The sequence below is a fragment of the Stenella coeruleoalba genome (genome assembly GCF_951394435.1).
Source record: "Stenella coeruleoalba genome assembly, chromosome: 11".
NCBI lineage: Eukaryota > Metazoa > Chordata > Mammalia > Artiodactyla > Delphinidae > Stenella > Stenella coeruleoalba.
The window spans coordinates 73,025,305-73,047,155 of record NC_137157.1 but is presented as its reverse complement, the minus strand read 5'-3'; the positions used below and the strand labels follow the sequence as shown (position 1 = coordinate 73,047,155).

At 34.4% G+C, this 21,851-nt stretch overlaps 1 protein-coding gene and 1 pseudogene across 2 annotated transcripts in view; one reads left to right on the top strand and one right to left on the bottom strand.

The window, feature by feature from the left end:
- The window catches only part of LOC307193824 (uncharacterized protein), a 168,437-nt gene extending 149,441 nt beyond the window's left edge, over positions 1–18,996 (top strand). The window contains exon 6 of the mRNA XM_079936389.1: positions 18,987–18,996. The gene's annotated coding sequence lies outside the window, so the exon portion shown is untranslated. The remainder of the gene's footprint in view (positions 1–18,986) is intronic.
- LOC307194865 (large ribosomal subunit protein eL22-like) lies at positions 12,549–13,240 on the bottom strand (annotated as a pseudogene). The gene has a single exon. The product of its transcript is annotated as a large ribosomal subunit protein eL22-like (transcript).
- Positions 18,997–21,851: the final 2,855 nt, after the last annotated feature.

Sequence of the window (21,851 nt, the reverse complement as noted above, 5' to 3'; positions counted from 1 at the left end):
AGACACTTTTGGCTGGCTACTCGGTAAAGTACCACGTGCTGTGATTATTACTTTTTGTGCTTTCCAAGTCAACACCCAGATGCCTGTGAACCTGACCTGCACAGAGTAGTTATTTTGGCTCTTTAAACTGCCTGCCAAACTGTTGCAGTATCTTTTTCATATGGGCAGATGGCCACTTCAGAACAAATCAAAATATAATATTTGGTCTCTGAACTTACTTTTGAATTCAAATCTTTGAATATGAATGCTAACTCAGATTGAATTTTGGGTTTGACTAATTGTTTTGATGTTCTTAGGCAGTTTTCATGAAACATATTTGATCAAGTAACTTAACATGGACTTCACTTCTTATTAGTTGTATAATGTCCCTTCTGGTGTGTTAAATGCAATAAAAATTTGAGCATATATACTAATATGTAGCTCCTACCCAGCATATGATGAACAAAATATGTATTAACAAGAGACATCAATCCATTTCTGAGGTTATGCACGTAGTTTACTGCTGAAATGCGGTAAAACTTTAAAATTTGTAATTTCTGGTCAGAGTTTATGAGAAACATGAATATGAGCAAAATAGGTAAATTTAGTGTTTTTTTAACAAGGTAGGTATGGCACAGACTTCAAACTATAACACAGATTTCAAGCAAACAAGGGTAATTACATTGATTTAAGCAGTTCTTTCCCATTTATTCATATATTTTTTGTCTTAATTCAGACCTACCTTAATTCACCCCTCCTTCCCTCCCTCCCTCCTTTCCTCCCTCTCTCCCTTCCTTCCTTCCTTCTTTCCTTCCTTCCATCTTTCCTTCCCTTTCTTCTGTTCTGCCTTTCTTTCTCCTATCTCTTTAAACTGCAGTCCTGAGTAAAATGGATGGTTTCAGATTAACCTAATTAATTACAACTAAATAGCCACTTATGTCATTAACCCAGGATATGTCCCTGGGCTACTCAGATCCAAATGTAGATTTCATATTTTCAATGGAACAATGTTTGTTAGAAAATATATTTCATATTTTAATCTTTATAATGAGAAAAATGCTAATTAAAACCAAAACCATTAGTCACCTGTAAGATTTGAAATATATGAAAAGTTTGATAACACTCTGTTGGTGAGCCTAAGGAGGAAAAAGCAGTCTAATATTTTGTTTTTCAAAATGTAAAATGGGACAACATCCATGGAGAAGATTTTATCAATATCTAACAAAATCATAGCTGTATTTGGCCTTTGATCTATCAATCCCTCTTCCAGGAATCTGTTCCAAAGATCCAAAAGTACACTGACATTAGTTTGAAATGACATGTATCAAATGTTCTTCAATGTAACATTATTGGTACTAGTAACAAAATTGAAATCACCCCCAAAATCCAAAATTCTAACACCAAAATCCAACAGTTAAATAAACTGCAATATATCTACACAGTGGATTACTATGTACTTGTGCAAAGCAGTTGGGAAGATCTCTACAAAATGGATTAAATGGATTATATATTGTATATTTTGGAGTATAAATTGTTAAGTGATAAAAGGAAGTTGCAGAAAACTGTGTATAGTATGTCACCTTTTGTGTAAGAAACCCTCCCTTCCTTCCTTCCTTCTTTCCATCCTTCCTTCCACCCCTTTCTCTCTCTTTCATCTCTGTTTCTTTTCTTTATTATTTCACAGTTTGTGCTTTTTTTTTTATATTTGCAAAAATAAATAAGGGAAGGAGAGAAGAAAAACTCATAAAAATTGTTCCCTATAAGGTAACTGTCTACCCATCCTGAAAAGTGAGACGTTGAAATCATCTACTATTATTGCACTTCTGTCTACTTTTCTAGTCAATTCTGTCAGTGTTTGTTTTATATATTTAGGTGCTCTGATGTTGCATGAATATATATTTGTAATTGTTATATCTTTCTAGTGATTTGACCTTTTATCATTATATAATGTCCTACTTTGTTTTTGTGATAGGTTTTTGTTCAAATTGACAATAAATTTTAAGCATAATTAACTGTCATTAGCACAAATTCATGAACTGTATCTTCGTTTTTCTCATTTTTTGAAACCTTATATTTATAATCATAGTTATTTATATTTGATAAATAAAATTATTTATAAATAATTCAAGTTATAAGTAAATGGAAATGTATCATTCAATTTTTGTTTTCTTGCTAGTGGAGGACATTAAGCAAAACTAAGATTTTTAATTCATAAATATGGTAATAAAATTGAACATGTATTTAAAGTATTGAAATAGTATAACTGAAGAATAAAGGAAACATTATAATAAATGCTTTATTATCATTAATGTTAAATTCTTTTGATTACTGATTTTAATTGAAGATTTTAAAAATACACTATAAAAAATAAAAATACATTATAAATATATTTGCATTATAAATCTATATTTAAAACTTGTAAATGTTGATAGAACTAATTGTCCTGTTGAATAATGGAACAGAGTTCCTCATCTAATTATTTAATTTTTATGATCCTTGTGAAATAACAGTTAACTATTTGAAATGTGTTATTCATGTTTGTATGTGTTTTACAGAAAGAAATTGTATTCTGTCATAGCTTACATTTCTAAATTCAAAAAGGCAAATATTTCAAGACCTTTATTATCTTGATCATTTTGACACATTTAAAAATCATCCAATTTTAACAAAGATGTCCTTACCAGGAAATGGTAAGTTCTACTGACAAGTTAAAACAAATGATCAATTATTATTTTTAATTATATTTGTTGCTGGGAAAAAGAAATTGTAGAAAAGTAGTCAGAGAAGAAGGATTATATCCTTTAATTTGTAATAAATTTATTTGTAAAGATGGGTGATGTGATGCCTAGCTGTGAAAATAAGTAACATGACAAGTAAATATTAAAGCCATGGAAGTGATCTAAAAATACCTGGATAATTATTGCAGATTATATAAATGTGGGTTTCTGGGGTAGGATTGGAGGTACCAGCCACTTTCCACTGGAAACAAAGCTTCAGTGACTTATATTCTATTGCCAGAAGAACTGGGGAATTTAAACATAGAAATAGAGTAATTGGATGATTTATTTCATAAGCATACATTTTTAAATGTTGCTGATGACTTTTCTTGAAAGTAAAGCCAGAAGGATTTTAAGATTCTTAACTGTAAATATTAGAAATGATTATTATAATACTTTCCATGATAAAATTATTTGAAACTTACTCGTATATTCCCAATGAAAGGTGATTCTTATTTTTTATTGTGGCTAATTTAATGAAATAATATTTTATACAAAACACAATTTTCCTAACTTGGAAATTATAATTAATTAAATTAAGAACACATTTGAGTTTTGAGTGTTGTCATTTAGACTGTGGGCATTATCAGGGCACAATAATCCACTTGGTGAAAATTTAGTCTAGTTGAAGGCCAATTATTTTACTTCCTTGTAATTCACATGATATGTCCTTGCAAATAGAAGCAGCCGCTAGCCAAGTAACTAGGGAGAAACAAAGAGCCTTGGGTTGGTGATATTTCAAATTCAACAGTATAAAGCAAAGAAAAATAACACATTTTAACACATAAAAAATGCTAGAAAAAATGTTTACATGCATGATTCTAGTTTGGTAATTGCTTCTATTCTAAATTTTTTCATATCAATTCAACAATAAGCACCTTCCTATCATATAAATCACTATCACCTATAAGTAAGTAGGGTTGTAGTTTTAAAGTATTTGGTTTTATCAAGTAATATATGCTCATTAAAAAAATCACATGTTAAAGAATGTTTTATATTAAATATCAACAGAGTCAGATCACTTCTTCACTTCTAAGTCTACTCTCCAGACAAGTTCTTCACAATTGCTTATATTTTGGTTATTTCCCTTCTCAAACAATATATATTTTCTGAATTTATTAATATCAGATAACATTTATTATTCCCCCAATATCAAATATAAATATTTAACTCACTCAGGTCCTCTTCTCCAACTGTTTTAGTCAATTATGTTATTGTTTTGGTTTTTCTGTCAATTATCTTTAGTATAAACAATGTAATTAAACTCAATCATTTTTCTATAGTCCTTTAATTCAGTTTTCATACTTTATATGACAATTTTAATACCCTTGTTTCTCTACCCAATTTTCTTCACAATCTGCTTTGTGTAAGTTACATTTTTATCATAGCTCTTGGATTTTCATTCCATCCTTAAATATAGCATCTTCTTTCCGTGGCCTGAAGATCGACTCAGAATTGAAAGTAAATAAACAATATTTTCATCATTATGGTTGCAAACATATTGAGCAATAAAATACCAATTATCTTCCCATCTTTAGGAGTTCAAATCCAAATGCCCCTTGAGGGAGAATGTTAGGCTGAAAGAATTTCCTCAGTTGGTAAAAAATCATTTAAAATTATATTTGGAAAATAATTTCCATCCTCAGTTTCTGTCATTTTTGGAGGTTATATTGGCCATTTAAAAATTGCATGTACTGCTTTTATTCTCAACATTTTTCAGTTCTAAATCATGCTTATCATTATGTTCTACTACCTTTATTTCTTAAAAGTACCTGTAATGATCTCCACTGGAATTTTATTGCCCTCTCTGTTGGGTTTTCTCTTTGTTTTTCTTTTATTATAACTTTCTTTTGCTTAATTTACATATTAGTTTCTTTTCTTCCCTTAAGCTCATAATGAAAGATCTTCATAAACTGTGAAGTTAGCAGATAACATTTCTGAGTCCTAAGCACTATAGTGTTGATTTTAAGCTTAGGAATTTCTTTAATCTCCTAAAAATGAAATATATACATATATATAGACAGTATGTGTTCCCCCAGCTGATTGGTAAATAGGACTGTCTTCTATTTAGGTCTGTACTCAAGTGGGGTATTATAGGATGAGAGGCTACACACAGTAATCTCTTTTTTTCACCTGATCATAGCAGTCTGCCTTGCTGTTGATAGCACAAGCACCAAACTGACAAAGGCTTTACTATGAATCAACATTCAGACTATTGGTCTTATTTAGGATTTAAATGTTTTATTTAAATGTTTTAAAAAGTTTCATTTTGAAGTAATTGTAGGTTCATTAGCAGTAATAAGAAATACTGCAGAGGGGTCTCATGTACTCATTTCCCAGTTTCTCTCAATGGCGACATCTTAGATTATAGTACAATATCACAACCAGAATATTAATTTTTATGTAAGATGTGTGACGAGTCAAGGCCCAGTTTTTTTGTTTTTTTTTTTTTTACGGTGTGCAGGCCTCTCACTGTTGTGGCCTCTCCCGTTGCAGAGCACAGGCTCCGGACGCTCAGGCTCAGCAGCCATGGCGCACGGGCCCAGCCGCTCCGCGGCATGTGGGATCTTCCCGGACCGGAACACGAACCCTTGTCCCCTGCATCAGCAGGCGGACTCTCAACCACTGCGCCACCAGGGAAGCCCAGTCAAGGCCCTGTTTTTTTTAACCTATCAGATTGCTCTAGTACCATTGGTTTAAAAGGCTATCTTTTCTCCATTGAATTCTTCCTTTCACTTTTGTCAAAAATCATTTGGGCATATTTATGAGTTTATTTCTGAATTTTCTGTTCTCTTTATTGCCCTATGTGTCTATTCCTCCACTCACACCACACAGTCTTGATTACTAAAGATAGTATAAGGATGAATTGGGAGATTGGAATTGACATATATACACTATTGATACTACGTATAAAATGGATAACTAATGAGAACCTACTGTATAGCACAGGGAACTCTACTCAGTGCTCTGTGGTGACCTAAATGGGAAGGAAATCCAAAAAAGAGAGGATATATGTATACGTATAGCTGATTCACTTTGCTGTACAGTAGAAACTAACAAAATATTGTAAAGTGACTATACTCCAAAATAAATAAATAAAGCAGTAATAAAAAAAGATAAAGAAAAAAAAGAAGGCTTAAAATTGGGTAGACTGGCTTCTTCTACTATATTCTTCATTTTCCAAATTCTTTTTGTTCTTCTAGTTCCTTTGTTCTTTTCCATATATATTTTTAAATAATCTGGTCTATACAAAAATTCTTGCTGATGTCTTGATGAGAATAGTTTTAAAATTATATATCAATTTTGGCATAATTGAAATCCTTACTGTTATGAGCTAAATTGACTCTCCCCAAAATTTATGTGTAGAAGTCTTAACACCCCAGACTTAACAATATGATAATGTGACTATATTTGGGATATGGTCTTTAAAGAGGTATTTAAATTAAAATGAGGTAATTAAGATGGGCTCTAATCTAACCTGATTTGCAATTAGGACAGACACACATAGAGGAAGACTCTGAAGGTACAGAGAAGAGATGGCCATTTAGGAGCAGAGAAGAGAAGCCTTAGGCAAAATAAAACCCTGCTGACATCTTGATCGTTGACTTTAATAAGCCTCCAGGATTGTGAGAAAATATATTTATTTCATTTATGCTACCCAGCCTTTGATATTTTGTCATGATGGCCCTTGCAAAACTAACGGTTACCAAGCTGAAGCTTCCAATCTATAAACACTGAATGTCTTCCATTTATTTAGAACCTCTTTGATTTTTTTCATGAGCATTTTATAGTCTTTTGATGACAAGTCTTGTAAATACTTGATTATTTGGATATATTTCTATATTTCATTTTTGAGTGATTATAAAAATCTCATTGCCCATAGTTAATTCCTAGCAAATAGGTTTACAATTAATATTTTATGTTTGTTTTATATCCTGTATCCGTGCTTAACTTATTAATTCTAAAAGGGTATTTTTTTGAGTATATGTGTATTCCTAGACTTCAGTTTGTATACAGTCATATCATCTGCGAATAGAGACAAGTTTATTTCTTTCTTACCTACATATCTGTCTTTTAATTATTTTTCTTGCCTTACTGAACTTGCTAGAACACCTCATACTATGTTAAATGAGTGCGGTGAGAGTGAATATCCTTGCCTTGTTCCTGATCTTGAGGAGGGAAATAATTCAGTCTTTCATCATTAAGTATAATGTTAACTTTGGGATTTTTGGCTTTGGTTTTCTTTTTGTTTTTGATTTCCATAGATGCTGTTTATCAAGTGGAAGAAGTTATTCTCTATTCCTATTTTTCTGAGAGCTTTTTGTTGTTTGTTGTTTTTACAACATGAATGGTTGTGAAATTTGTCAAACCCTTTTTCTGCATTGAATTATATGACCATGCAATTTTTTTTTCTTTAGGATTGGGTCAATTACGTTGATAATTCTTGAATATTGAACTGGCTTTACATGCTGAGAATGAATATCAATTGGTAATGGTGTATAATTATTTTTATATATTGCTAATTCTATTTATTAATATTTTGCTAAGAATTTCTACATTTATTTTATGATGGAAATTGGTGTGTAGTCTTCTTCTTGTGTATTGTCTTTTTCTTGTTTTTGTATTACTATAATAATACCGTCATAGCAATAGAAATAAAAATCCAGTATTTTACTTCAAAAACTGTGATCCTCATGAACAAGATCTGTGATTTCTGTCATTAAAGATGTGGGGATAGGGAACTAACAAGCCATTATTTTTTCTTTGGAATTTATTTTTTCTTTGGAATTTATTCTCTGGAATCATATGATCATTTATCATATGTGATTGCCAATAGGTGAATTTTACAACTACAGTAAGGGGTGGTGGGGAAGTACAAAGAGATTCTTCTAATACCAGACACAAAACTGAATTTCTGTGTAATTTAGAACAAATTGATTTAACCTAATGGAATTGAAATTTCTATGCTGTAAAATGGGAATTATGATGCCAACTATTAACAGTATTGGGGAAATCAAATGAAATAATATAAGTAACATCTTGTAAGAACATAGATTTTTTAATAAGCTCAGTGAGAAATTAACTGTATCTCTATTCTCTATCTATCATCTATAGAAATAGAAAAAATAGAAAGATAGATGTGGGCTGGGGATAAACAGGATTTCCACTTCCAACATCCATCATGTCCTTAAAAGAGAATGTAGACTAGGCTTTGGTGGGTTTGACAGGAAAGTCAGAATCCAAGTTGCTCATAAATATTTCACAGGAAGGACATAGATGCTGCTTAAAGTTCTTTCTGAATGGTGTTAGGTGACTTGATTCTGAAAAAGCTTTGAGCTTAGAAAAAATGAGCTTTGCGTATTGACAAGAGTCCTCACGTGGGAACAGAGTCAAAATTAACAGACTCTGCAACCCAAAGGAGGCTGGCTGAATATTCCCGCTACCTTTGCTCTGATCATGTGACCATCTCACGCTTCTGTCACTTTCATTAAATAAAAATTAATCTTAACATATTTGGGCAGGAGTGGGGGTGGGTTGGCATGGGTGTCTACTCTGTCAAGGATAAAAAATATCCTTTAGTTCTCATCACCTAATCAGTTGATTTCAGCTCCATTTTCTCCCTTTTCTTTCTTTATCACTGCCTAATCTTGTCCCCTAGGAGTTTCAGACCTTGTTATTCATAAATGGCATAACTTCGTGCACCTTTTCCTTCTTACTCAAAAATTTTCTCTAAAATCAAAGGATTACTTGGCTGATTATAAAATTCTTGCATCACGTATTCTTCCTCTCAGTATATTTTAGATACTGATCAAACTGTCTCCTTGCATGAATATTACTGTGAAGATGTCGAATCCATCTTGATATTTCACACTAGTAGGGGGCATGATTTTTTCCCCTCCTACTCCTAGGATTCTTTCTTTGTACCTGAATTTTAACATCCTTACCAGAATATGCTTTGATTTGGAATGGTAGGTATGAATGTTAGGTTTCATTATTTCTTGGAAATCTATGAGCCCCTTCAGTCTACACATTCAACTTGTTTTATTTCAGAAAAAATGTTGAAAAAATTATACTTTAGACTCTTTCTATATTTTCATTTGCTTAGTTCTTCTTAAAAATATCAATAATGCATGTTAGATATACCTTTTTAAAGTCTAGCGTTCCTTCTGTGATCATGTTGACATTCCCCTTTCTCTCTCCCTCCTCCACCTCCCTCCCTCCCTCTCTTTCTTTCTCTCTGAGTCACCCTCATAACTACTTATAAACATCTAACTTTTTCCACCTATAACGGGCATTATTCTCTACACTGGCTTTTCATTTTTTGTCATATTGTGACATTTTGCAACTCAATTCTATATTCTTTGGACATCCTATAAAGTCTCTTTGGAATACTTTTTTCTCATTGTTCAAATTTCACTTATTACTTATAAAGATGATATTATCTATAAATTCTGTGAGAATAATGAGAAGCATTTCTTTCATTCCTTTGTTTTACTGTAACCATCTTTTTATCAGAAATGACCGTTTACTGATTTAAAGAAAAATGTTTTGCGCATAGAGCACATATCATTTCCTTTCTAAGTATGATCCATCTTTGAATTATTTTTGCTGCTTGCCAGAGATGTTGACAACTATGGTAACTGGGACTATCTGGGGCGTGGATTCAGAGGTGTTGACTCCAAACTCTTCCTCAACAAATTGCTTGGGTGACAGAAAAATCTTCTTTGGTATTCAGCGTACATTTGGCAGATGTGAAAACCATTCAGTATTTAAGGATGGGGAAATTTATAGCTGATCACGGGTGACTAGAGTGATGGAATGGCTAAAGGCATTAAGGGAAGAGGAAGGTTGTTCTTCATAGATCAAGAAACTGTCACTGCCTTAGACTACAGCTCATGTGACCATTTTCGCCCCAGAGCTGCTGACAGTATGAGGGGTAAGCTCTCTGTCTGTGTCTGCTACTGTTAGAAATGTATTTTGCTATTAAGCAAAAACCAGGAGCCCACTCTACCATTGCTGCTAAATTACTCTCAAAGTTGCTGACATTCACTGCTGCCTAAAATCACCTTTAAAAAAATGGCTTTATAAAATATAGGTTAAATATTATAAAATTCACCCATTTCGCGAGCATTTAATTCAATAAATTTTTGTATATTGTAGAGCTGGTCTGCCTTTCTTTGCCTCCACCCCTGCATGCTCTTCTCCTAGAATGGAGGTTCCATGCCAAGAAGACCATGAGCAAGATGCCTTCTTTTGTCGTTATGGTCCTGCTACTGTCACAGCTCCTAGGTGCTGAAAGAAACTGAAATAGCAAAGTAATATTCTGTTTCTTCTTTCTTCCTTCTAAATTCCATCTAGTGCCTCCAATTGGCAGAAACCAAGAGAAATTCAGAAAGCTAGGTTGTCTGAAATATGTGGCTTGCATGTTTATCCCTCAAAAGTACAGAAGAAAGTGCAGAAAGGAAAGTATAATATTGAGAGCCCATCATATTGAAAGCTAGAGTATCCAGAGCACCCCTCAACTTATAAAATCATGGATTGCCTCCTCTATTCCTGTCTTAGCCCATTCAGGCAGCATAACAAATTACCGTAGACTGGGTGACTTATAAACAACAGAAACTTATTTCTCACCCTTCTGGAGGCTGGGAAATTCAAGATCAGGTGCCAGCAGGTTTGGTGTCATTCATTCATGAGGGATCTGCCCTTATGACCTGATCACCAACCAAAGGCCCCACCTCCAAATGACATCCCACTGTAAATTAAGTTTTAACATATGAATGGGGGCACTAACATTTAGTCTATGGCAATGCTTTTCCTTCTCTCCTCTATTCAGCTCTCAGTGAAGTAACTTTCAGGCTAGGAAAGAAAGTGTACAGATGGTTTTATTTATTTTTATTATTTATTTGTTTTTTATTTGCCAGGTATCTGCTTTTCTGTCGCAAATATCTGGGTCCCAACAGGATATATTCCACAGTACCCAGAGCCTTCCTATAACTCTTGATGTCTTAACTGTCATTTTGTAGAGGTTCTGCAGAATAAGATACTTAATTTGTTTTTGGAAATGTACAAATATCTTGGAGACTGAGGAAGTTTGTGAAAATAAATATCATGCACTCTTGTTTAGGTTAATATTTCACATTTTTTGACTAGTATAATTCTATCTGTATATTGAAGGTTTTTTTTCTATTATATTAAATCTTGAATTTTCTACTATTCTTTTTTTTTTTTTAATGAAGTCCAAGGTCATTGTTGGTACAGCAATTCATCAGTGAGGACAAACAACCAATTTATTGTTGCTAAACAGATTAGCATGCCAATCCTTTAAAAAAAAAAGCCTTGTACAATAATAGTAGCCATGCGTTAGCCACTTTAATATAAAATGTGATCAAAAGTCAAAATACAAGAGTTCAAAAGGCATAGAAAAACCAAAAAGTTTCAATTTTATTACAAGTTTTAGATTCTGGAAATAGTTTAAAAAAAAAAACTTATATGCTAATTTCAGCCCAGGGCTAATTTTTTTACAACCAAACTAAGAATTACTACAAGGGAACATCAATGCAACAAACAAGTAAAATTTGCAAACCCAAGTCACAAACTTGCTAACAAAGTTAATAATCATGGTAATGGACAGCACCAAAGAGCAACTGATGCCTCAGTTAACTTTGAAAGAAACAATGCCTTCTCTAGGGCAGAGAAACATGCAAACAATTCTGCTTCAAGAAATTTGCATAGAAATAGAAAATGCTAGAGCCTTTACCACAAATGAAATTACAAAGCCTCAACATGTTAAATTCAACCCAAGGAGCACCAAATGTTAAACTGGAGCCAAGGTATGACTCAAAACATTTAATTTCCAGCTATGCAACTAGCAAGATCACAAGAATTTCAGGTGTGGAAAGGCACCCTAGGCAAGCTCTTGAAAGACATGAATTTGATACAACGTAACCTTAAATCAATGCAGACATTCCCGTAAAATTTAAATTTTAGAGGGCACCATAAGGCACAGGATCTCTTCTCAAAGTCACTCTTGATATTGTCAGCAACAATCACATCTTTATGATCTCATTAATGACCTTTCACAGATCTCTAGCCTGTACACGTACAGCAGAACCCCCAATATCGTGGGAAGCCCTTTCAGTTTGGCCCTGCTTAACGTGTTTGTAGAATGACTTTTAAGCCCAGCCGTGGCCTAAATGGTGTGAAAGGGACTACTCCCTGGGCATCTCAAGACTTCTCTTCAGCCTGAGCTGTCTCCCAGGCCCCTCTCTTCCACACCTGCCCCCGGGGTAAGACTCCAGAACTCTGGGATTCTGAGCCTGACCCCAGGCAACCTCACCGACACCCACCTTTGGAAGCTCCACTATTCCTCATCTCCAGCTCCCTCTGATGGGGTTCAAAGTGACAGTTTGGTTCAAGGACTTGTAGAAACAATGTTTATTTACAAATTCGTATTTTGTAGACCTTTCCTTAATTGAACACCTGTGACTTTTACAGTCGCTCTCCAGACCCTTTCCAGAGGTGTAGTAGAATATGCGAAGCAAAAGGACATTTTATTTCTACAGGAAGAAAAAGGATTAACATACATAGTAATAACTGTGTCCATCAAGAGTAATTTGTAATCAGAAAATGAAGACAAATGCCCCAGAAGCCTGCATTTTATCGACACTGCCACTTTCCAAAAAAAGAACCTCAGAAACAAGTCACTGGATCTGCTTTCAGTGAATCAGGAGTTCCCACATTTGTATTCCTCAATCTTTGAGAAAAGTACCACATGAAACTGACCCACCCCTTTTTGTGTAAAATAGTAACTAACTGAACTCACATCTCCACGCCCTCATCCACCTGTTCAATGACAAACAGTAGTCAGTTCCCTTGAAGGAGACTTACACATTTTGGTATTTCTACCAAAAGAATTGAAATTTTCAAGCAGAAAAAAAGTTTAATTACAAGTAAGTGAGTGGCAGCCCAAGTGAAGCCCTTTTACTATGATTTCCAATTTTCTGTTCAATCCGCACTGCAGAGATACAAGGAAAGCCATCATTTTGTTTCCTAAATTTTATTTAAGAATTCATACAAAATACTCCAGATAACTGAGTTTCAATCCTCATCTTCCTCCTCTTCTTCATCTTGATTAATCTGGAAGTAACGTAATTCGTAACTTTCTTTGCTGTTAGCAACTACGCGTAACCAATCACAGAGATTATTCTTCTTCAAATATTTTTTGGTGAGATATTTCAAATACCTTTTGGAAAAAGGCACACGGAAGTTACAGTGATCTTGCTTTTGCTTCTTTCGATTGTTACAACACCTCCTCCGAGATTCCCAGCTTTTCCATTCACTTTGATTCTTTCCTGAAGAAACTGCTCAAAATTGGCCGCATCCATGATTCCATCTTCTACAGGATGGGTACAGTCAAGAGTAAACTACAGGACCTGCTTCTTTTTTTTGCCCCCCTTCACCACAAGCTTTTTCACTGGCGCCATCGCCACAGCGGAGGCAGAAAAGCTCTACTATTCTTTTGTTCTTTTAAGCATTTGCCAGGGGTCGAAAAGATGAGATTGAAATAAAATGCTTTTATTCCACTGATTTTTAACAGAAAATTTGCATTCTCTACTTCCAGCCTGTCTGAAACCAATTTCTAATTGTCTCTCAGGAGAAACAATACTGTTCTTTCACCCAGTACTTTTTGTTTGTTGTTGTTGTTCCAAAGTTCATATCATGGGTCTGTCACAGAAGCAAAATTATAAATTGCAAGTCATTAAGGTATGGTGAATGCCCATCTGTGTAAGAACATGTCAAAGAAATGTTTACCCAGTTGGAATATCACTGGCCAATCTACTATCTACTACTGTATATAGTATGTGTATTAATATCCTAGTGCTGCTATAGCAAAATACTACAAGTATATGACTTAAAGCAACAGAAATTTATTTTCTCACAGTTCTGGTGGCTAGAAGTCTGGAATTGATGTGTCAGCAGTGCCAGGCTCCCTCTGGAGACTCTTGGGAAGAATCCTTCATTGCCTCTCCCTAACTTCTGATGATCATTGGCAAATACTTGGCGCGCCTTGACTCGAAGTTTCATCCCTCCAACCTCTGTCTCCACCATCATATGGCCCTTTACCCTGCGTGTCTACCTCTCTGTGTCTCTTTCTCCTTATAAGGACACTAGTCATTGGACTTAGGGCCCACCTCAATCCAATATGACCTTACCTTAAGTTGGTTAAATCACAGAGACCCCGTTTCCAAATAAGGTCACATTCACAGGTGCCTGGGTTCAGGACTTCAATATATCTTTTGGGGGGACACAATTCAGCTCACAACAGTACTAGATATTATTAGTAGCATGGAGCTGGAAGATCTGGTAGATTTTTAGACCAATGGCAGCCAACATATAGTATATTGATATTTATATCAAACTGACTAAAATTACCTAAAAATTTCCAAAAATGAATAAATCTTCAACTTTGAAACTACTCACCTGCTTATTCCATTTTCTATTCAAAATAAATATACAAAGTATGATGTGTGTGTGCACGTGCTATATGTATCTACATGGATTTATGTGTAGGACTTTTCAAAATCCTCATTTCTAATTTACAACTGTAAAACTGAATTCTGAAGCTTAGACTAGACAGAAATCAGGGCTTCACGTTGAGGTGGTAAAGTTACACATACATCAATTCTGATAACCAAATTATTCAACCAATTACTTTTTTTTCTTTTTTAAATTGAGATACTATTGACATATAACACTGTGTAATTTTAAGGTGTACAATGTGTTGATTTGATGCATTTATATATTGCAATATGATTACCACCATAGTGTTACCTAATACCTTTAATGTGTCATATAATTATCACTTCTTTCTTTGTGATGAGAACAATGAAGATCTAGTCTCTTGGTAAATTTGAAGTTCATAATACAGTATTGGTGACTATAATTATTATGCTCTACATTAGAACTTCAGGATTTATTTATCTGCTAGTTTTAAGTTTGTATCCTTAAATAACATCTCCCCAATCCCCCAACCTTCAGCCCCTGGTAATCACTATTCTACTCTCTGTTTTTACAAGTTTATCTTTGTTAGAATCCACAAATAAGTAATATCATACAGCATTTAATCTTCCTCTGTCTGACTTAGCTCATTTAGCATAATAAATCAGGGTCCATCCATGTTGTTGTAAATGGCAGAATTTCATTTTTTTTAATGGCTGAATTATATATATATATATTATAATATTAATTATAATATAATATAAATATATATATATACATACATATATATTTTACATCTTATTTATTCATCCATTGATGGACACTTCAGTTTTTTCATATCTTGGTTATTCTGAGTAAAGTTGCAATAATGACAGAAGTGCTGATACCTCTTTGATACCTTATTTTGCTGGGAAAAGAATACTCTCTTCGACAAATGGTGTCTGGAAAACTGGATAACCACATGGAGAAAAATGAAATTGTACCTCTATCTTATACTCCTCATAAAAATTAACTCAAAATGGATTAAACACTTCAACATATGACCTGATACTATAAAATGTCTGGAAGAAAACATGTAGGGAAAGCTCCTTAACATTGATCTTGGCAATGATTTTTTGGATTTGACACCAAAAACACAAGCAACAAAAGCAGAAATCAACAAGTGGGACTATATCAAACTAAAAAGCTTCTTCACAGCTAAAGAAACAATCAACAAAATGAAAAGGCTACCTACAGAATGGGAGAAAATTTTTGCAAACCATATACAGAGTAAAGGGTTAATGTCCAAAATATATAAGGAACTCATACAACTCAATACAAAATAATCCAACTAAAAAATGGGTAGAAGAACTAAGTAGACATTTTCCTAAGAAGACACTCAAGTGGCCAACAGGTACATGAAAAGATGCTCAACATTCAATCTGGAACAATTCTTGAGTGTACAAATCCTTCACCTCCTTGATCAAACTTATTACCAAGTATTTTATTCTTTTTAATGCAATTGTAAATGAGATCATTTTCTTAATTTCTCTTTCTGATAGGTATTATTAGTGTATAGAAACACAACTGACCATTGTATATTGATTTTGTATCTTGCAACTTTACTGAAACTGTTTATTAGTTATAACAGTCTTTTGGTGAAGTCTATTATAAATATTATATCATATCATCTGCAGAGACAATTTAAATTATTATTTTCTGATTTGAATGCTTTTTATTTCTTTTTCTTGACTAATTGCTCTGACTAGGACTGCCAGTACTGTGTTAAATAATATTGAGAACAGGCATTCTTGTCATGTTCCTGATCTTAGAGCAATAGCTTTCAGCTTTTCATCACTGATTATGATGTTAGCTGTGGGCTTGTTATATAGGGCCTTTATTATGTTGAGATAAATTTCTTCTATATCCACTTTGTTAAGAGTTTTTTATTAGGAAAAGATGTTGAATTTGTCAAATGCTTTTTCTGCATCTATTAAGATAATCACAGGATTTTATCCTTTATTTTGTAATGTGGTGAATCACATTGATTAATTTGCAAGTGTTGACCCATCCTTGCATCCCAGAAGCAAAGCCCACTTGATCATGGTGTATGATCCTTTTAATGTACTGTTGAATTTGATTTACTAATATTTTATTGGGTAATTTTGCATTTATGTTCATCACATATATTGACCTGTAATTTAATTTTTTTGTATATCCTTGTCTGGCTTTTGTATCAGGTAATGATGGCCTTGTAAGATGAATTTCAAAGTGTTCTTTCCTCATCTATGTTTTGGAGAAGTTTGAGAGGGAATGGTATGACTTCTTATAATATTTGGTAGAATTCACCAGTGAAACCATCTGGTCCTATAACCAAAGATAGGAAATCTGAGAGGAATGAAATATTATGATAAAACATCATAGCCTAATTGAAGTTGGGGGACAAAGTCTTGGTTGCTGTGACAGTAAATTACTCTTAGTTTGAGTAAGAGCTTCTCACATACCACTATGTTCTATTTAAACATGACTAGGATTTCGGGTGATCCTATGACCAGAGCTACTCATCGTCAACTGGGCATAATCATATCATTAAGCCATAAAGTCAAGGGGGCACAGCAGAAGTTGACTATATAATGAAAATGATACATTCAGGATTAGGCCAAACAGTTTGAATTTGACTTCCTATCTTCTAACTGTATTTTTTTTTCTTTTCTGTCATTATCCAAGATAATTTTCTTTCTCATGAGTAGTCCTAAATGGTTTCTTTACAAATCTATCATGGTAGTTTTGATATTAATTTGGGGGATGGAAATAGCAATAATAATAAATGTATGTAGGGCATTCCAGTGACTTCTGGAGAGACATGTTCTCCTGATTTGAAAGGCAACAGGAAAAGGAGAGAGGGCACAGCCTCTGAATGTTTTTATGTTTTTGCAGAAATGCTGTTACCATAGAAATTCAATGCAGAGTCATGTTAAGGGGTTAAAATATACAAGCAACCCATCTTAAACATACTACATAAGGAAAAATCTGAATTTTGTTATATCTAGTGTAACACATTTAAATTAACATTACTATCAAACACTCAGTAATTTGGCATTGTAAATCTCTTAAACACAAAATTATCATAAACTTCAAACAAATAAGTCTCTCACAGCTTAAAAACAAACAAACAAAAAATGGGGCCTCAGGTTAGGATTCAATGTGACTTTTTTCAATTTTGAAAAACTTATGAGTTTAATAGGAGTTAAGAAGAGGAAGGACAGGGGAGAGATTGCTAAAGGATTTCTTCCTGGGGTGATGCAAATATTCCAAAATGAGATAGTGGTGATGCTTGCAGAATTCTGTGAATACATCAAACAATGAACACTTAACCACTAATGCTAAACATTGCACACTTTAAAGTGGTAAAATGTATGATAAGTAAACTATATTTCCATTAAGCTGTTATTTTGAGAAAAAACAGCTTATGATAGGCAGTCTCTTGGTGCTGGCATTGTATATAACGATCATATATTACCTAGTTCCTGAAATGTGACCACTTTTCTCTCTAATCAAACTCAGGAGTATATTTTTTCTCTTTGAGTAAAATTAAAACAAAATTTTTAAAAGTAAATGATTCAAAACACAATTTAATTTATACCAGAACATGAATTTTATTAATTTGTAATTAATTTTAAAAACTGATTAAGACTGTAACTCTTAAATTTTTACCTATATTTACTTATTCTGTTTCCTTATCCATAAAATGGGGGCATTTATCATATAATAAAAAAATGTAAAGCAATTAGAACTTTTCCTAGTGCCTAGAAGGTGCTTTGTAAATATTTATTATTATTAATAAGCAATGCACAGGCCATATTCACTTCTCCAATAGAATATTTTTATACTTTACCAAATAAATTTCTTATTTTCCAGTAAGTATTATTTTTTCCTCAATTTTTTTCACAAGCTGTCCACTCGAGAACACAAGAATTTTAAACACCAATCTTCAGCTCAATTAGTTTATAAAGTAGGTGTGAAGTCACAAAACTTCAAGATATTGTTTATTTTTTCAGAAGTCACAGGTCTTTTCGGGAATTAGGAGGTTCCCATCACATATGAAAATAAAGTAACATTGTTAAAAGAATACCATTCAACTGGCATAAACATTGAAACATTCTTCAGTTTTATAATTTAGTGAATTCTAAGCTCCTATTTCCCATTTCCACACCTAAAATCATGATATTAATCCAATTCCTCATGCTCAGTTCAGTAATGATTATGCATTCTCATTATGAAATTTGGAACTTACCCAGTTGTACCTGTGAGTGGATGGATGCAGCAACCCCAGCCAGACAGAGGGGTGATTACCACGGTCTCAGTCCCTTTAGAAATTTAAGTTTGGGCTACAACAGGGCCAGATTCATGGGCATTTGACCTGGGCAGTCCCACAGGTCAAATGAAGAGCCCCATACTTAAAAGAACCTCATGCTTGGTCTATTGCTCTGCTGTCACTGTTTTGAAATTCTTAGTAATTTTTGAACAAGGAATCCTACATTTCATTTTGCACTGAACACAGAAAATTATATAGCTAATCCTGGGTCATAAAGCCAGGTAAGCTACCAAATCCTGTGGTAATAATTAAGGGTAGGAGGAAATTAGTATAGGTGTTTGAGGAGGGAGAGGATGAGTATTAATGGTACCCTGAACCTACCTGCAGCGATGGTGTCTGTACCTCTTCCCACTAACCTCTCATAAGTTTCTCCTCAGAAACACGGACAAGGACTACGGAGGAGGGACTTCCCTGGTGGCACAGTGGTTAAGAATCCGCCAGCCAATGCAGGGTACACGGGTTTGAGCCCTGGTCCGGAAAGATCCCACATGCCGCAGAGCAACTAAGCCCGTGTGCCACAACTACTGAGCCTGCACTCTAGAGCCCGTGAGCGACAGCTACTGAGCCCTCATGCCTCAACTACTGAAGCCCGCGTGCCTAGAATCTGTGCTCCACAACAAGAGAAGCCACTGCAATGAGAAGCCCGCTCATCACAATGAAGAGCAGCCCCCACTCGCCGCATCTAGAGAAAGCCTACACACAGCAACAAAGACTGGACATGGCCAAAAATTTTTTTAAAAATTAAATAAAAAAATGATTCTGGTTCAAAAGAAAAATGCATATACAAAGCTTAAAAAAAAAAATGATGGGGCTTCCCTGGTGGCGCAGTGGTTGGGAGTCTGCCTGCTAATGCAGGGGACACGGGTTCGAGACCTGGTCTGGGAAGATCCCACATGCCGCGGAGCAACTGGGCCCGTGAGCCATGGCCGCTGAGCCTGCGCGTTTGGAGTCTGTGCTCCGCAACAAGAGAGGCCGCGATAGTGAGAGGCCCACGCACCGCGATGAAGAGTGGCCCCCGCTCGCCACAATTAGAGAAAGTCCTTGCATAGAAACGAAGACCCAACACAGTCAAAAAAAATAAATTAATTAATTTTAAAAAAAGAAAAAAAAAATGATGAAGGAGCTGTTTTCCAAACCTCATGCACAGAGAAGAGAATCTGTATGAAGCAAGGGATGGATGGGAGGTGTCTTGCTTACATCTCTATTCAAGGAAGACTTCTGCAGGAAGGATAGCTGGTTGACAGCCTCCAGCTGCCCCAAGATTGGCCAATGTGTTCTTGCCAGACTGCTTCCCCAGTGACTAAGCACTATGACGTACTAGAATCACTATATTCCTGCCCACCCCTAGATTCCTAGAATCCCTGTAATGGTAGACTTTGCTTAGGGAGTCTGATTACCTAGTCAGTTAGCTAGCATCCTCTCTGTCTCTCTCTTTCAAATATATATATAATCGTTATTGGGATCATGGGTAAATTTTTGTTTCTTTCACCCTGCTTTGCTTATGTGTATATTTTTTTTTCTGCAAATACATGTGCTACTTCAAGGACTTATAATATTGTTGGAAATCATCAAGAATAACACATTTTGTGATCTGTTTGAAAGGAATAAATGATTTCACCCACCTACATTTACTGACTACTCATGAAATGCAAAGCTTCACCTTACTTTACCCTATCATCAGAAAAATGATTCCAGTTTTGGTACAAAAGGATACTTCCAAGTATCCTTTCTGCAAGATTGTAGAAAAGCAATCTCATGTATATTACATGATAGCTTTTACATGAATTACTGCTGCTGCAAATCAGTGGGCAATGTATGTGGACAAATACTCAATGTTTTAATGTTTTTTTAAGTATAGGTTGCACTTTTGCATTTCATGGTGCCTTTTAGAATTAACTATATCTTTTTTATTTTTTCTTTAATGTCACGAACTATGTTTTGAAATATTCAAACACATGAGAAAAAGGCTTATTGAAGTAAATATTCTGCAATTAGTATTTCTCATGCCACTTATACCATGATTACATGAAATGTAAAATCACTGCTTTTGAGTATTAGGAAAAAAATAGAAGGAATCATAATTATAGGCAAGTTTTATTAGGAAATGTTTAGGTTAACTCTGAAATTCAAGTATAAATAAGATTTTTTTAAATCTCAGTTTATAGTTATCACAGGTATGTGTGATAAGTTAAGTTTTGCTAACCAGTAAATTGGGGTGGTCCTTGAATCTTCCTTTGGCAGTTCCTCCCCTTCATTTCAAATCAATCAGAAAGTCTTACAAACTCTACGTCCTAAACCTTTCTTGAAGCCCTCTCCTCCACCCTATTTCTGCTGGCATTGGGCTCATGCTCATTTTTTCTTCATTTGACTGCCCACATTCTGGCCTCCCTTCTGACTCTCCACATTGTTGCCAGTGTGATTGTTCTGAAATGGAAATATGGTCATTCCTCTGCAATTCACATCTGTCATTGAGTTCCCAGAGCCTAGCTTGAAGTCAAATACTTGTTGGCAATATATTTGAGAACTTTTTTGATCTTACTCCTGCTTGCTTCTCAGACTCATCCCTGTCTGCCTACAAAACCTCTCTGCTCTGGCTCTGAACTCCCTGTCATCATTCAAAAGTTCCATGAGTTTTCACAGCCCTGCAAGCTGCATCTTCCGTTGCCACTGCCTGGAGTATATTCCCCTCAGCCCAATCCTGAAAAATATAACTCATTTCTCTTTTTTCACCTATATTTTTTCTTAAGTTCATGATTAACATTGCCATTTTAAAAAACATCAATGCAAAAAATTTAATTTGCACACCATAAAATAATTTAATATTTCTGTATAAAGTATTCTTTTATTTCCCATTTCAGAATAACTAAGCCATAATATCACATGACAGTTTTTCTCAGCTGATTTCACTGATTTTCCCTCAGCAGATAAACAACTTACCTTGAGTTACACACTTCCTCCTCTGCCCTTTGCTGCATGCCGAATAAAGCTCTAATAAACATCTTCAGGTATTGCATGTGGCAAACATTCTAACATGTCCAGGAAATTCTTAAAGCCAGAGACTCTCTTTGTTCGTTTCCATTCCCTAAATGTCTTGGATACTTGCTACATGGCAAGTACTCATGTAATATTTGTTTAGAGAATGAAAGATAGCAAATAATTGAGAACAAAACTTGACTTTTTAGTGTTATTTTGAAATTTTTTATCAAAATGACACAACATAACTATTCAGTTATACATTTATC